Source organism: Hyperolius riggenbachi, chromosome 5, assembly GCF_040937935.1.
Source record: "Hyperolius riggenbachi isolate aHypRig1 chromosome 5, aHypRig1.pri, whole genome shotgun sequence".
Classification (NCBI taxonomy): domain Eukaryota; kingdom Metazoa; phylum Chordata; class Amphibia; order Anura; family Hyperoliidae; genus Hyperolius; species Hyperolius riggenbachi.
The window spans coordinates 6,995,553-7,011,551 of record NC_090650.1 but is presented as its reverse complement, the minus strand read 5'-3'; the positions used below and the strand labels follow the sequence as shown (position 1 = coordinate 7,011,551).

The 15,999-nt window shown below is 44.3% G+C and overlaps 1 long non-coding RNA gene across 1 annotated transcript in view; it reads left to right on the top strand.

The window, feature by feature from the left end:
• Positions 1 to 1,858: 1,858 nt before the first annotated feature.
• LOC137519521 (uncharacterized) overlaps positions 1,859 to 15,999 on the top strand; it is a 127,839-nt gene continuing 113,698 nt past the window's right edge. Inside the window, exons 1-2 of the long non-coding RNA XR_011020998.1 lie at positions 1,859 to 1,975; positions 8,332 to 8,391. This is a non-coding gene — a long non-coding RNA (uncharacterized lncRNA). The remainder of the gene's footprint in view (positions 1,976 to 8,331; positions 8,392 to 15,999) is intronic.

The following is a 15,999-nucleotide window of genomic DNA, read 5'->3' as shown; positions in this document are numbered from 1 at the left end:
ACATTCATTACTTTTATGACCAAAAACAGCTCCTCAATAATTAAACTTTTCAAAAGTCAAATTGTGATGTCATCTGTTGGTTCATTTACTGAATATACACTACGTGGAATCCCAGAGCCTGAGGGATTTAGAGAAGGGGAAAGCTGATAGGCAAAGTGTCAGTAAAATGCACTTAATAATACAGAAATTCCGCAGTGATGCTGGTGGTTTGGATGCTTGTTCCCCATCTATTACTTCAACTAATCTCTGTATTGCTTAATCTGCTTCTTGATACCCCCCTCCCTCCAAAGTAAGCGTTTTCTGGCATGATCTCACACTAACTCACCCTTGCCCCCCTATAAACCCTTTCTGATGCCTAGCCTATTAACCTCCTCCTTAATGGAGACTTCCACCTGAATCCTAACCTCCCCACCCCTAAAACTAACCCCTTCCTGATGCCTCCCCAATATAAACCTTTCCCTGGTACCTAACCCTAAACTCCTCCCCTCAATATAAGCCACTTCCAAATGCCTAACCCTAAACTCCTCCCCTCAATATAAACCACTTCCTAATCCTAATGCTAAACCTAAACTCCTCCCCTCAATATAAACCACTTCCTAATGCTAACCCCAAACTCCTCCCCTTAATATAAACCACTTCCTAATGCTAAGCCTAAACTCCTCCCCTTAATATAAACCACTTTCTTATGCTAACCCCAAACTCATCCCCCAATGTAAACCTCTTCCTATTGCCAACCCGTAAACTCCTCCCCTTAATGTAAACCCGTTCCTAATGCTAACCCTAAATCTGCCCAATATAAACCACCTCCTAATGCCTGAGCCTAACTCCCTCCCCTCAATATAAACCACTTCCTAATGATTGTCGCTAACCTCCCCCATAATGGTATCACGTTACTGATAGCCATACCTAAACCTCACACCTTAACAAGTAGAAGTCACCTCTCCCCTCCCCCATAGGCCCCCATCCCTGGCTAATATTACATGTGATGGGGAAATCCAACTGATACTCACCTTCTGTTCTCTGCAGGCATTGTCGGGCACGTCAGTTATGTTAAAGGGGCACTATTGTTAATTTCATTTTTTTCAGACCCTTTAACATACATATGTATTTTGGAGTAATGTTATGGCACAGTATATAGTCTAATATAAATGTAATTGTTCACTGCCAATAATGATTTATAGCCAGGCAGTCACGTCAGTAGCTTTCCCTTTCCGATGCCAATGCAGACTATACCATTGTATATTAGGGAGACATCTGTTATTGATGATAGAGCTGCCGTTATTTGCCTCCCCTCTGGCCAGCTCATTTACCTTGTTCCACCTTGTAACTGCACTAACATGCAGTTACTCTGCTCACAGCAGCCGCCGTAAAGCGTAGGATGCAGCCTCCTCCCAGAGCAGGGACAAGGTCCTCCAGCACCCAAGGCTGAGACAGCAAAGTGCGCCCCTCCATCCCTGCCACCCCAGCCGTCACACACTGATTGCTATTAGACTAACAGGCCCCCATGGGCCCACAACCTCCCCAACACCCTAATATCTAGTTATCTGGCTTGCAGTCACTGCCATGTATCCCCTTTTATTATTTCTTTCTGCTTCAAACACAATTAGGAATGACAGCTGAATGAATTGTGCTCCCCCTCCTACACTGCGCCCTGAGGCTGGAGCCTCTCCAGCCTATGCCTCGGCCCGGCCCTGCCTCCTCCATACAGCGCTGGCTGAGTGCGCTGTGTGTTGATACGCTGCCCAGCCGACAAGGACCCCTTTCACTAAGCTGGCAATGAAACGGACACCTATTGTTGTCCGTTTCTATGGCAACCCGACCTGCTTCTGAAATGGGCCGTCCTTGGCGACCGGGCAGCGTATCAACACACAGCGCACACAGGCTGCGCTGTATGGAGGAGGCTGCATCCTACGCTTTACGACGGCTGCTGTGAGCAGAGTAACTGCATGTTAGTGCAGTTACAAGATGGAACAAGGTAAATGAGCTGGCCAGAGGGGAGGCAAATAACGGCAGCTCTATCATCAATAACAGATGTCTCCCTACTATACAATGGTATAGTCTGCATTGGCGTCGGAAAGGGAAAGCTACTGACGTGACCGCCTGGCTATAAATCATTATTGGCAGTGAACAATTACATTTATATTAGACTATATACTGTGCCATAACATTACTCCAAAATACATATGTATGTTAAAGGGTCTGAAAAAGATGAAATTAGCAAAAGTGTCCCTTTAAGTAAAATTAAGGCACCGAACAACGATAACCTGGGGCCACATTCTATCTAAAGGGCCCCTGGAGAGACACTATAATTTTTCTGTTCGCGGATTCACTCTCTGAGGACTGATCATCAAGTGTTTACTACGGACAGAACTGGGGCAAAAACAAGAAAAATGTGAACGATCAGTATTGGTGATGGTGAATCTGACATCAGAGTGTGTGTGTGCCAGAAATCAGGACTGCAAGCTATGGGAACGATCTCACGCTCAATAAGCAGCCTGATATCAGAGTGTGTGTTTTAGAAATCAGGACTGCAAGCTATGGGAACGATCTCACGCTCAATAAGCAGCCTGATATCAGAGTGTGTGTTTTAGAAATCAGGACTGCAAGCTATGGGAACGATCTCACGCTCAATAAGCAGCATGATATCAGAGTGTGTGTGCCAGAAATCAGGACTGCAAGCTATGAGAACGATCTCACGCTCAATAAGCAGCATGATATCAGAGTGTGTGTGCCAGAAATCAGGACTGGAAGCTATGGGAACGATCTCACGCTCAATAAGCAGCCTGATATCAGAGTGTGTGTGCCAGAAATCAGGACTGCAAGCTATGAGAACGATCTCACGCTTAATAAGCAGCCTGATATCAGAGTGTGTGTGCCAGAAATCAGGATTGCAAGCACTGAGAACGATCTCACGCTCAATGAGCAGCCTGATATCAGAGTGTGTGTGCCAGAAATCAGGACTGCAAGCTATGAGAACGATCTCACGCTCAATAAGCTGCCTGATATCAGTGAGTGTGTGCCAGAAATCAGGACTGCAAGCTATGAGAACGATCTCACGCTCAATAAGCAGTCTGTCTATTCACACAAATGATGAGATTACACCATCCCCGCAAAAATGCCAACTCAGCAACGCAGAAAGGGAGGTAACATGAATAGGCACCTGCACACAGCACCAGCAGGCCCTGAAACCGTGATCTGCTATGAAAGTCTGCCATGTGTGCTCAGCTTAAAGCAATAGACCCTGTAAAATAATGTCAGATAATCATGGAGAAGGAACGCTCTGGATCTCATACAGTCTTCCCGGTATTCTCTCCGTGTCCTCGTCCCACTGCTGTTTCCCCTGTGAAAGTTATTCCACCAACTGGTCCAATATGTCTTCGGAGTTGTAAAGCTTTAGAGGTACTCGTGTCCCCCAGTACTCCCGTATAGGAGTGAATCCATACTGTGCACACATTACACACACCCAGTACTCCCGTATACGAGCGGATCCATACTGCGCAATCACACACACCCAGTACTCCCGTATACGAGCGGATCCATACTGCGCAATCACACACACCCAGTACTCCCGTATACGAGCGGATCCATACTGCGCAATCACACACACCCAGTACTCCCGTATACGAGCGGATCCATACTGCGCAATCACAGACACCCAGTACTCCCGTATACGAGCGGATCCATACTGCGCAATCACACACACCCAGTACTCCCGTATACGAGCGGATCCATATTGCGCAATCACACACACACAGTACTCCCGTATACGAGCGGATCCATACTGCGCAATCACACACACCCAGTACTCCCGTATACGAGCGGATCCATATTGCGCAATCACACACACACAGTACTCCCGTATACGAGCGGATCCATACTGCGCAATCACAGACACCCAGTACTCCCGTATACGAGCGGATCCATACTGCGCAATCACACACACCCAGTACTCCCGTATACGAGCGGATCCATACTGCGCAATCACAGACACCCAGTACTCCCGTATACGAGCGGATCCATACTGCGCAATCACAGACACCCAGTACTCCCGTATACGAGCGGATCCATACTGCGCAATCACACACACCCAGTACTCCCGTATACGAGCGGATCCATACTGCGCAATCACACACACCCAGTACTCCCGTATACGAGCGGATCCATACTGCGCAATCACAGACACCCAGTACTCCCGTATACGAGCGGATCCATATTGCGCAATCACACACACACAGTACTCCCGTATACGAGCGGATCCATACTGCGCAATCACACACACCCAGTACTCCCGTATACGAGCGGATCCATACTGCGCAATCACAGACACCCAGTACTCCCGTATACGAGCGGATCCATACTGCACAATCACACACACCCAGTACTCCCGTATACGAGCGGATCCATACTGCGCAATCACACACACCCAGTACTCCCGTATACGAGCGGATCCATACTGCGCAATCACAGACACCCAGTACTCCCGTATACGAGCGGATCCATACTGCGCAATCACACACACCCAGTACTCCCGTATACGAGCGGATCCATACTGCGCAATCACACACACCCAGTACTCCCGTATACGAGCGGATCCATACTGCGCAATCACAGACACCCAGTACTCCCGTATATGAGCGGATCCATATTGCGCAATCACACACACACAGTACTCCCGTATACGAGCGGATCCATACTGCGCAATCACACACACCCAGTACTCCCGTATACGAGCGGATCCATATTGCGCAATCACACACACCCAGTACTCCCGTATACGAGCGGATCCATACTGCGCAATCACAGACACCCAGTACTCCCGTATACGAGCGGATCCATACTGCGCAATCACACACACCCAGTACTCCCGTATACGAGCGGATCCATACTGCGCAATCACACACACCCAGTACTCCCGTATACGAGCGGATCCATACTGCGCAATCACACACACCCAGTACTCCCGTATACGAGCGGATCCATACTGCGCAATCACACACACCCAGTACTCCCGTATACGAGCGGATCCATACTGCGCAATCACACACACCCAGTACTCCCGTATACGAGCGGATCCATAATGCGCAATCACAGACACCCAGTACTCCCGTATACGAGCGGATCCATACTGCGCAATCACACACACCCAGTACTCCCGTATACGAGCGGATCCATATTGCGCAATCACACACACACAGTACTCCCGTATACGAGCGGATCCATACTGCGCAATCACACACACCCAGTACTCCCGTATACGAGCGGATCCATATTGCGCAATCACACACACCCAGTACTCCCGTATACGAGCGGATCCATACTGCGCAATCACACACACCCAATACAGGTGACACTCCAAGAATTAGAATATCCTGCAAATGTCCATTTATTTCATTCATTCAACTTAAAAGGTGAAACTAATATATGAAACAGAAACTCTTTGCAGATGTTTTGGGTGAATTAGCTGATTAGAGCCTGACACTTTGAGCCGAGAATATTGAACATTTTCACAATATAATAATGGGCTGAGATTTTGGGGTTCCCTTAATTAAGCTGTGAGCCATAATCATCAAAATTATAACAAATAAAGGCCTGAAATATCTCGCTTTGCATGTAATGAGCCTATTTCATATATTAGTGTCACCTTAAAGGGACACCGAGCAGTGCAGAAACTATGGAAAGATGTATATCATTTAAACCTCTCTTTCTCCTCTTTCCAATGATATATAAAACGCCGCCCTACGTCTTTTAGTTTTCGCTATTTTCGTGATTGAAATTGCCCTTGTATTACACAGGGTGACTTTTTCTGCTGAATGGAGCTGCTGACTTTGAGAAAAAGTCGCCCTGTGTAATACAATGTAACTATGGAAAGATGGATATTATTTTAAAGCTGTCTTTCTCCTCTTTCTGACGACATCTAAATCGTCGTCCTACGCCTTTTAGTTTTCTCTATTTTCGCGATCGAAATGGCCGCGGCAAAAGGCGTAGGGCGGCGCTTTATATATCATTGGAAAGAGGAGAAAGAGAGCTTTAAAATAATATGCATCTTTCCATAGTTTCTGCACTGCTCGGAGTCCCTGTAAGTTGAATTACTGAAATAAATGAACATTTGCATAATATTCTAATTTATCGAGTTTCACCTGCATAGAGCTGTTCATATTGGGAAGTACTTGGGGACACAAGCACTTCCAACGCCTTCTTAAAGAGTCCTGAAGGTGCCGACTTTCACGTGGGGACATCGGTGGACAGAGTGGTTCAGGTTCACTTCAGTATTGCTCAGTATTGTTTAATGCTCAGAACATTGGATCTGCATCGGATCACAGATTCTGATTTTATTAGAGGCAGAGATTCAGCACGAAAGCCAAGCCGTTCATTACTCCTCCTGTTTCAAGTTTATAATGTCTTTTTTTCCCACTTACTGATTTGCAAGTGCAGCATATTACACCAGCACTGAGCAGCACTGCTGATAGTCTGCACATTATATCCCTAACTATATTAATCATTAATGGTAATAATAATAACTACTGTATATTCTGGCGTATAAGACTGAAAAGTCAGGAGTCATGTTATACGCTGGGTGTCTTTGATGTCGGGTGATACATGATGCTTATACGCGACATGCTGATGTTTAATCACTGGGTGCTGGAGATTCAGCGGTCACTGCATATGCTGTGGGGGAGCTCCCCACTCACACTGCAAGGTTTGGGACGCCCGGGGTATGGAAGAAAGAGATTGCGCTGTGACCATAAAACACGCCTCTTCTACCCGTCAGGCCCCGCCCTTGTATCCTATTTACCGCCTCTCAGATCTCACTGCTGAGGACTGTAGTGAAGTGGCGCACATGTGTAAGATCTGAGAGGCGGAGAAGGAGGTAACTAGGATACAAGGGCGGGGCCAGACGGGTGAAAGAGGCGTGTTTTATGGGCACAGCGCGATCTATTCCTCCATACCGCTGTGATAAACAAGGAGAGCTGACCAATCCAACCAGTCAATCGCCTGTATACTGTTATATACTGGGTACCACATACAGTACAGCACCAGTATCTGTTCATACATAGCACCAGTATATGATAATTTGTATTTGGTGTGCGTTGGAAGAGGGGTAGTCTTATAAGGCAAGTATATCCCAAACTCTATATTTTAACTGGAAAAGTTGGGGGGTCGTCTGTACGCTGGAATATACGGTACTTTACATTCTCCATCATCACTACTTTGTGCACCCCTCAAACTCACACATGCTAGTCAGTAATAGTGATGGAGAAACCCCTACAGGGAGTGTCCAAGAGAACAGCATACCACCGAACTAGACCTAACCCCCCCCCCCCTCCCCAGTTGAACCTAGTTTTATGAGTATCATCTTTTTCTAATAATGAACTTTTTCATTCAATGGTAATACAATACATAAGGTCCCCAGATATGTCTGATTTATTGTGTGATGATTGCTTTGTACTGACAGTGTTATGCTACCATTACAAAAATAATACAAATTAGATTAGATGATAGCGCTGTTTCATATGGCTTGTGTTATCGCAACGAGCGCCATACAAATTAGCAAACACATCAAGCAATATACACTGCGGCAAAAAACAGGATGTATCCCTGATGGTGTCCATACACGATACAATAAAAATGTTTGATTTTCCTGTTTATTTGACCAATACGATCGAATCAAAAATAATCTTTTATTTTCGATCAAGAAAACTGAACGATTATCCCATTTTTTTCAATAAAATCCAATCAGACATGTTAGAGACAAATTACGGATTAGATCGACACCACATATTCAGGCTCAGAAGAGAACTGGGATGTTCCCCTGCCTGTCCTGCCACATGTGCAATAGTGTCATACGCGGTAACACTTTTGTGCATCCCACCTTGGGTACTGTGTACCATATCAAGGGACACTATACATGTGATTCTAACTATGTAGTATATCTTCTTAAATGTCCATGTAGCTTTGTCTACATTGGTATGACTACACAGTGTCTCAAGGTGAGGATTTCTGCGCACAAATCAGCCATTAGAAATGGCACGGTGGGACAGGCAGTGGCTGAACATTTTAAATCCTGCGGACATAATGTTTCCCAACTTAGGGTGATGGCCATAGATGGGGTTCCCCCCAATTGGAGGGGAGGGGACAGAACCAAAGAACTTCTACGTATGGAGGCAGGATGGATTAGGCGTATGGATGCTATGGGCAGGGCAGGGCTCAATCGCGAGCTAGATTTGGGATTCTGTATTTAGGATGGTGGTGACTTGATTTCTGTATATGTTTAATTGTGTAGTATAGTATTGGCACTTTGTGGTTTTAATTGATTTTGTTTTTATTTTACAGACCAATAAAGGACGCATTTGGAGAGCAAGCGGAGTTCCCCTTTAACCACGCAGCAGTATGGTGAGTGCTGCGGTCTGTGTCTGTATATGTTGACTATGTTGCTATGACAATATCCTGGCCGCTTCAGCACCACCTACTGTGATGATGCGTGGGCTGTTTCCGCGCTGGGTGACGGCTGGGGCGCATAAGATTGGCTGTTTGGTTATCAGCTGACCAAGTCATGTGACTTTCTCACATGACTTTGAGGCCAGAACGCTTGCTTCCGTGTATAGGAGGCGGCGGATATGCGGCTATGACACGCTCGTTTGCCCTCGCACTGGCTGCTGACAGCGGGGTCTCCTCTTGCATACCTGATTGGTGAGTTTTTCTTTTTGAAATGTGCAGTTTCTGTTGGTCCTCTTGTGGACGTTACAGTCTCCCATCAGGTCCTCCATTGTTTGCCTCCTATGATTGGTCAGGGGCTTCACCTGAGGGGTGGATCTCTCTTATAAATGTGTGTGTTTGATATGTGATGCTGTTAATGACCAGTTTACAACTTGAGAAAGGCCAGAGGAGGCCGAAACAACTGTTTGTTGTTGTTGTCATGCCTGCATTAATAAAATCCTAAAGAGCTATACTTACCTTGTGTGGTGCCGGTCCTTCGTGGATTACAAATAAAATCCAATCAGACATGTTAGAAAAATCTTTATATTCGATCTAATGGACTATTTGAACTAAATTATATAATCTAAAAAAAAATGAAAAAATTGTACCGTGTATGGGAACCATAACTTGTACAGGAAGATTCAATAGTACTAATTTCACATGTCTTGAGGTTCCACAACCAACCACTAACTGCTGATTCGATAAATGTATGGTCACCTTAACTCTTCCACATTCATTATCTTCAGGACCCCAAAGAAGTAGCAGTTTAAAACAAAAGACTTGTAGACTTTCACACAATTATATAATTGTTCATTTACTGGCAATTGCAAAGCCAAATAAATAGGCTGTTTGGCTGAATTATAGCCGATGAACGATGACACGTGCATCTGCAGTATTCAGATCGACATAATAATAACCTGACTCATACTTCCAATAGGTTTGCATGAGCTGGTGTTACGCTATCCCTGAGATGGTAATGCATGTAGCTTGTCAACAGAGGCATTCGCAGCGGACTGGTGTGTGCACACTTCAGGGATGAGAGCCAGCCCGCTGATGTGTTTCGCCCTGCCTCTCGGGGCTTCCTCGGGGGTGGAATTGTTTTTTTTATTACAAACTTGTCATACCATTGGTAAAAAACAAAAAAAAAAACCAAAACATAAAGTACACAACAGTTAGTGACCATACTATTTTGTATCACATTCGACATTTGAAAAAGTGTGTTTTGGTGGGGGTGGTGGTAACACTAGTATTGGAAGAGGATGGGACAAAGAATCTTGTTGGCATTCATGGTGGCAAATATGTTTTATAAAAGGGGTGACATTTCCAAAGCAAAATGTTGAAGGTGAAGGAAGGTGGATAAACGCCACGCTCAGCAAATTGTGAATAGATCCACGTAAGTTGTTCATTGACTTGACACGTGTACTATGACATTCTTTTTGTTTGGGGCCACTGCGATCGTTTAATGTTGTCGTCAAAGCGAAACCTACGTGGCGGACAGGACTAATTACCATAGGAACAGCGTGTCCGCCTCCCACTTCCCCCTCTTAATTCATTCCCCAAACGCTTGTTTGTACTCGTACAGCAACAAAACTAATTACGTTCGGTCACAAAGTTTGCAGCATATTCAACAAAGGATTAAAATACTCATTAGTTAAAGTTTTCAAAGTATTATATGGCTTCCTCTGGAAGTCATAGAGTTTGGCGATGTGTACGCAGCATTAATGAGGTGATGTCAACCAACTTCCACCCCCCCCCCCCCTTTCCCCCGGAACCCCCCGAATAAATAAACACACGTAACAAGAAAAAAAAAATCAGCGGTTTTGAGTTCGGCTGATTAAATTAAGTCTAATCCAAAGATTGAGATTTTTTTATGCTGTGTATGTTTTAAAGCTTAACCCGGGTCCTAAACTTCAGGTTTTTGGAAAATGACAAACGATGGTTGCAAAAGAACAGGAAAGGCCGTAAGCGATGAGGATACAGCACTCCGCTAACGTCAACGGAACACACTCAATAGTTCTGTACAGGACGCTAACCTTGTATTTATTGAAAAAGCACTGGATGTAACAGCAAACAGATGTATGGGAAATGGCCTGATATTCATATATTACTTTTACTGGAGCCTTTGAAGCCCTTCCAGTTTAAATATTACTATATATGATGTGTTTTTAACTTGTTTGAGGTCTCGGACTTGCAGCGAGCGCTTGTGTACGGGGCTTACGGAAATGCCATTAAGATGTTTTATGTTCGTATGTGTGTGGGAAGGTGAAAACATGCAGCTTTATTGTAAAAAATAAGGGGAAAAAATACCCTCCATTTTTCCAACGCTGAACATACCTGCCCCGGGATATGCTGCAAATCCTGACCCAGCGCGGCCGAATGAGCGCAAACTGCTAATGTTATATCTTCTTAGATAAACAACTGATGCCAGTTCAAATCTGAATGCTTACATATGATAATAAATTGTTACCACCCCCCTCCTGCAAACCATGTGACAGAAGAAGTCAGGCTGGCAACTTGAGCCAATGCCCCAATGGCTCCAATAGCGGAGAAGATGCGAAGAAGCAAATATTATAGCAATGTTTTATTACTGTATACGCAGCCATCACAATATCATCTTTATTATCAAAGGTCATTATTATATATTTTAGTGACATCACTGAGAGTGCAGCCTATACATTCACTAGAGACCAGTGACATCACTGAGGATGCAGCCTATCCATTCACTAGAGACCGGTGACATCACTGAGAATGCAGCCTATCCTCTCACTAGAGACCAGTGACATCACTGAGAATGCAGCCTATCCATTCACTAGAGACCAGTGACATCACTGAGAATGCAGCCTATCCATTCACTAGACACCAGTGACATCACTGAGAATGCAGCCTATCCATTCACTAGAGACCAGTGACAACACTGAGAATGCAGCCTATCCATTCACTAGACACCAGTGACATCACTGAGAATGCAGCCTATCCATTCACTAGAGACCAGTGACAACACTGAGAATGCAGCCTATTCATTCACTAGAGACCAGTGACATCACTGAGAATACAGCCTATCCATTCACTACAGACCAGTGACATCACTGAGAATGCAGCCTTTCCATTCACTAGAGACCAGTGACATCACTAAGAATGCATCCTATCCATTCACTAGAGACCAGTGACATCACTGAGAATGCAGCCTATCCATTCACTAGAGACCAGTGACATCACTGAGGATGCAGCCTATCCATTCACTAGAGACCAGTGACATCACTGAGAATGCAGCCTATACATTCACTAGAGGCCAGTGACATCACTGAGAATGCAGCCTATCCATTCACTAGAGACCAGAGACATCACTGAGAATGCAGCCTATCCATTCACTAGAGACCAGTGACATCACTGAGAATGCAGCCTATCCATTCACTAGAGACCAGTGACATTCCTGAGAATGCAGCCTATCCACTCACAGACATTTACAGGGTTAAACTACAGACACAAGCTTGTCATATTATGCGACAATGTTAACATCTTAGCACTCGTAGCTTTTATTCACAGAGCTCTGAGCGATAAATGGTTAATATTGGAATCATGGGATAGAGTTTTTCATTTTCCAGGAAATGCATACAATTTACCCTCAAACAGGGGGCCTAATTGGGCAATTTCTTCATCAGTGCCCAGTGAGAACGGCTGACATTAAAATGACGCCATTTGCATAAGGTGATTAACATGTTCTTAATTAGCTGCTATTTATGCAACGTGTTTTCATCAAGGTTTGCAGAAATCTCCTGCCCGTCTCCTTCCCGCGAGCGCCGATCCCGTCACCGACAAATAAAGTTGCAACAAAAAGTTGTCGGAGTTTTTGAGACGTTGTCAAGCAGCTCCCTTCCCGTCATAAAAAGCGTCAGAATTTCCCTTTTAACTAAATTAAGTGATTAATTTCGTCTTTGCAATTACACCCGGGCTGAAGGCCTCACTTTTCCATTTTATATTCCACAAAGCGAAGCCGCAGGTCAGATGCGGCGTTCCGCGAGATGCAGGAAAATACAATGTGCGTTTTTCATTGACGCTCTGTGCTGCCATTGTCGGCAGTCGGGAAGCTTGCTGGGTGGGTTTTGCCATTCAAGTTATACTCACTTTGATTCAATTTGTATTATGAGTCAGATTTCTAAGAGAGCTGCAAGAACGGATGGCGGCAGCGATCTCTGCGTTAACTCTCTCAGTGGAGAATAGGTGGCGAATGGTAAACTTAAAGTGTAACGGCACCTTCTGATATAGCAAGTGGAACTTTCTCTTCCCCCAATGAGCCAAACTTGGTAGAAACATCCTACTCACCCCACCCCACCAGGAAATCTTCCTCTGCTCACCGCTGCGTCATCCTCATTGGTCTCTGGGTTACCTGTCGCCTGGAGAAGAACAACCAATTCAAAGATGTTCACTAGTCCCGCCCAAAATGTAATAAGGCAGTTTTGATTGACAAGGCTGTAAACAGGGGTATAACTGCCAATCATGAGGCCCACAGTGACACTTCCATGGTGTTGTCCAAATCATTTCCCCAATCATACAGTCACAGCCACCATGACTTCCTTTCCCCACATAACAAGTGCTTCCAGCATGACACTACTCTGTAATGTGCTGCAGGAGATGTCAGTGCTATATAAATACATAATAATAATATGGTAGGACATTATACTATAACTATGGTAGGATTAGAGTGTGAGCTCCTCTGAGGACAGTCAGTGACATGACTATGTACTCTGTAATGTGCTGCAGAAGAGGTCAGTGCTATATAAATACATAATAATAATATGGTAGGACATTAGACTATGACTATGGCAGGATTAGATTGTGAGCTCCTCTGAGGACAGTCAGTGACATGACTATGTACTCTGTAATGTGCTGCAGAAGAGGTCAGTGCTATATAAATACATAATAATAATATGGTAGGACATTAGACTATGACTATGGTAGGATTAGAGTGTGAGCTCCTCTGAGGACAGTCAGTGACATGACTATGTACTCTGTAATGTGCTGCAGAAGAGGTCAGTGCTATATAAATACATAATAATAATATGGTAGGACATTAGACTATGACTATGGCAGGATTAGATTGTGAGCTCCTCTGAGGACAGTCAGTGACATGACTATATACTCTGTAATGTGCTGCAGAAGATGTCAGTGCTATATAAATGCATAATAATAATATGGTAGGACATTAGACTATGGCTATGGTAGGATTAGAGTGTTAGCTCCTCTGAGGACAGTCAGTGACATGACTATGTACTCTGTACAGTGCTGCAGAAGATGCCAGTGCTATATAAATACATAATAATAATATGGTAGGACATTAGACTATGACTATGGTAGGAATAGAGTGTGAGCTCCTCTGAGGACAGTCAGTGACATGACTATGTACTCTGTAAAGTGCTGCAGAAGATGTCAGTGCTGTATAAATACATAATAATAATATGGTAGGACATTAGACTATGACTATGGTAGGATTAGAGTGTGAGCTCCTCTGGGGACAGTCAGTGACATGACTATGTACTCTGTAATGTGCTGCAGAAGATGTCAGTGCTATATAAATACATAATAATAATATGGTAGGACATTAGACTAGGACTATGGCAGGACTAGATTGTTAGCCCCTCTGAGGACAGTCAGTGACATGACTATGTACTCTGTAATGTGCTGCAGAAGATGTCAGTGCTATATAAATACATAGTCATAGTGTAATGTCCTACCATATTATTATTATGTATTTATATAGCACTGACATCTTCTGCAGCACTGTACAGAGTACATAGTCATGTCACTGACTGTCCTCAGAGGAGCTAACACTCTAATCCTACCATAGTCCTAGTCTAATGTCCTACCATATTATTATTATGGTAGGATTAGAGTGTGAGCTCCTCTGAGGACAGTCAGTGACATGACTATGTACTCTGTAATGTGCTGCAGGAGATGTCAGTGCTATATATAAATCTATATACATAAAATCGGATGTATGTGTGTGTGTGTGTGTGTGTATGTATGTATGTGTGTGTGTATGTATGTGCCGCGATCACTCGAAAACGGCTTGACCGATTTGAACGAAACTTGGTACACAGATCCCTTACTACCTGGGATGATAGGTTCTGGGGGTCTCGCGGCCCCCCTGCACACCTGGGCGGAGCTACAAACAGCAAATCAGATTTCACCCATTCAAGTCAATGGAAAAAATGTAAAAGACTGCCATTCTCACAGTAATCAAGCCACAGTCCCCACACTTGGCACAGGTGGTCACTTGGTGACCGAGGTTACAAATCCAGGAAAAGTGGGCGGAGCATAAAACAGCCAATCACATTTCAGCCGTTCATTTTAAATGGGAAAATGTAAACTGCAGCCATTCTTAGAATGTTTATCGCAGGGTTCTCACACTTGCCACAGTTGGTCACTGGGTGAATGCGATTAAGATTCAAGAAAATGGGTGGAGCTTACAACAGCCAATCAAAATTCACTTATTGATTTTCAAGGGGAATATTTAAACTGCTGCCATTCTTACACTGTTAATGGCAGAGGCTTCAAACTTGCTACAGTCGGTCATTGGGTGACTGGGGTCCAAATTCACTAAAGGGGTGGGGCCACATACAGCCAATCAGACTTCCTTGGTGGATAAACTGCTTCCAATCACACATTTTTGATGCCAGGAACCTGAAAGCTCCCAAATGTGGTCATTGAGTGACTGTGTGTCAAGGTCACAAAAAGTAGGCGGAGCCAAAAACAGCTTTTACTGGGAAAATATAAACTGCAGCCATTCTTACATCGTTAATGGCAGGGTTCTCAAACTTTGCACAGTTGGTCATTGGGTAACTGAGATTAAGATTTTGGAAGGTGGGTGGAGCCTACAACAGCCAATAAAAATTCTCCTTTCAATTTTCAAAGGGAATGTTTAAGCTGCTACCATTCTCTTAGGGCCTGTACACACTGCTGCTCTTGCGCTGCGCTTTTCAAATCGCATTCGCTTTTTAATCGCAAGGTCTTTTGAAAAATAATGAAAATCGTGGAGACCTGTACACACTGGTGCGATGCGCTTTTCCTATTCTCATAAAGGCTTGCGATTTAAAAATCGCATGCGATTTTAAAAGCGCAGCAGTGTGTACAGGCCCTTATACTGTTAAAGGCAGATGCATCAAACCTGGTACAGTCAGTCACTGGGTGACTAGGGCCCAAACTCAGAAAGGTGGCGGAGCCACAAACAGCCAATAAGATTTGTTTATTTTTCAATGGGAATATACAAAGTATTGATACCAAGGACCCCAAAGCTGATAAACTTGATAATTGAGTGACTGTATGTCAAGGTTAGAAAAAGTGGGCGGTGCCAACAACTAAATTTTTAACATGGCAGGGTTCCCAAACTTTACACAATTGGCCACTGGGAGACTGGGATGAATATTCAGAAATGTGGGTGGAGCCTAAAACAGCCAATCAAAATTTACCTATTGATTTTCAAGGGGACTATTCACATTGCTACCATTCTTACACTGTTGATGGCAGAGG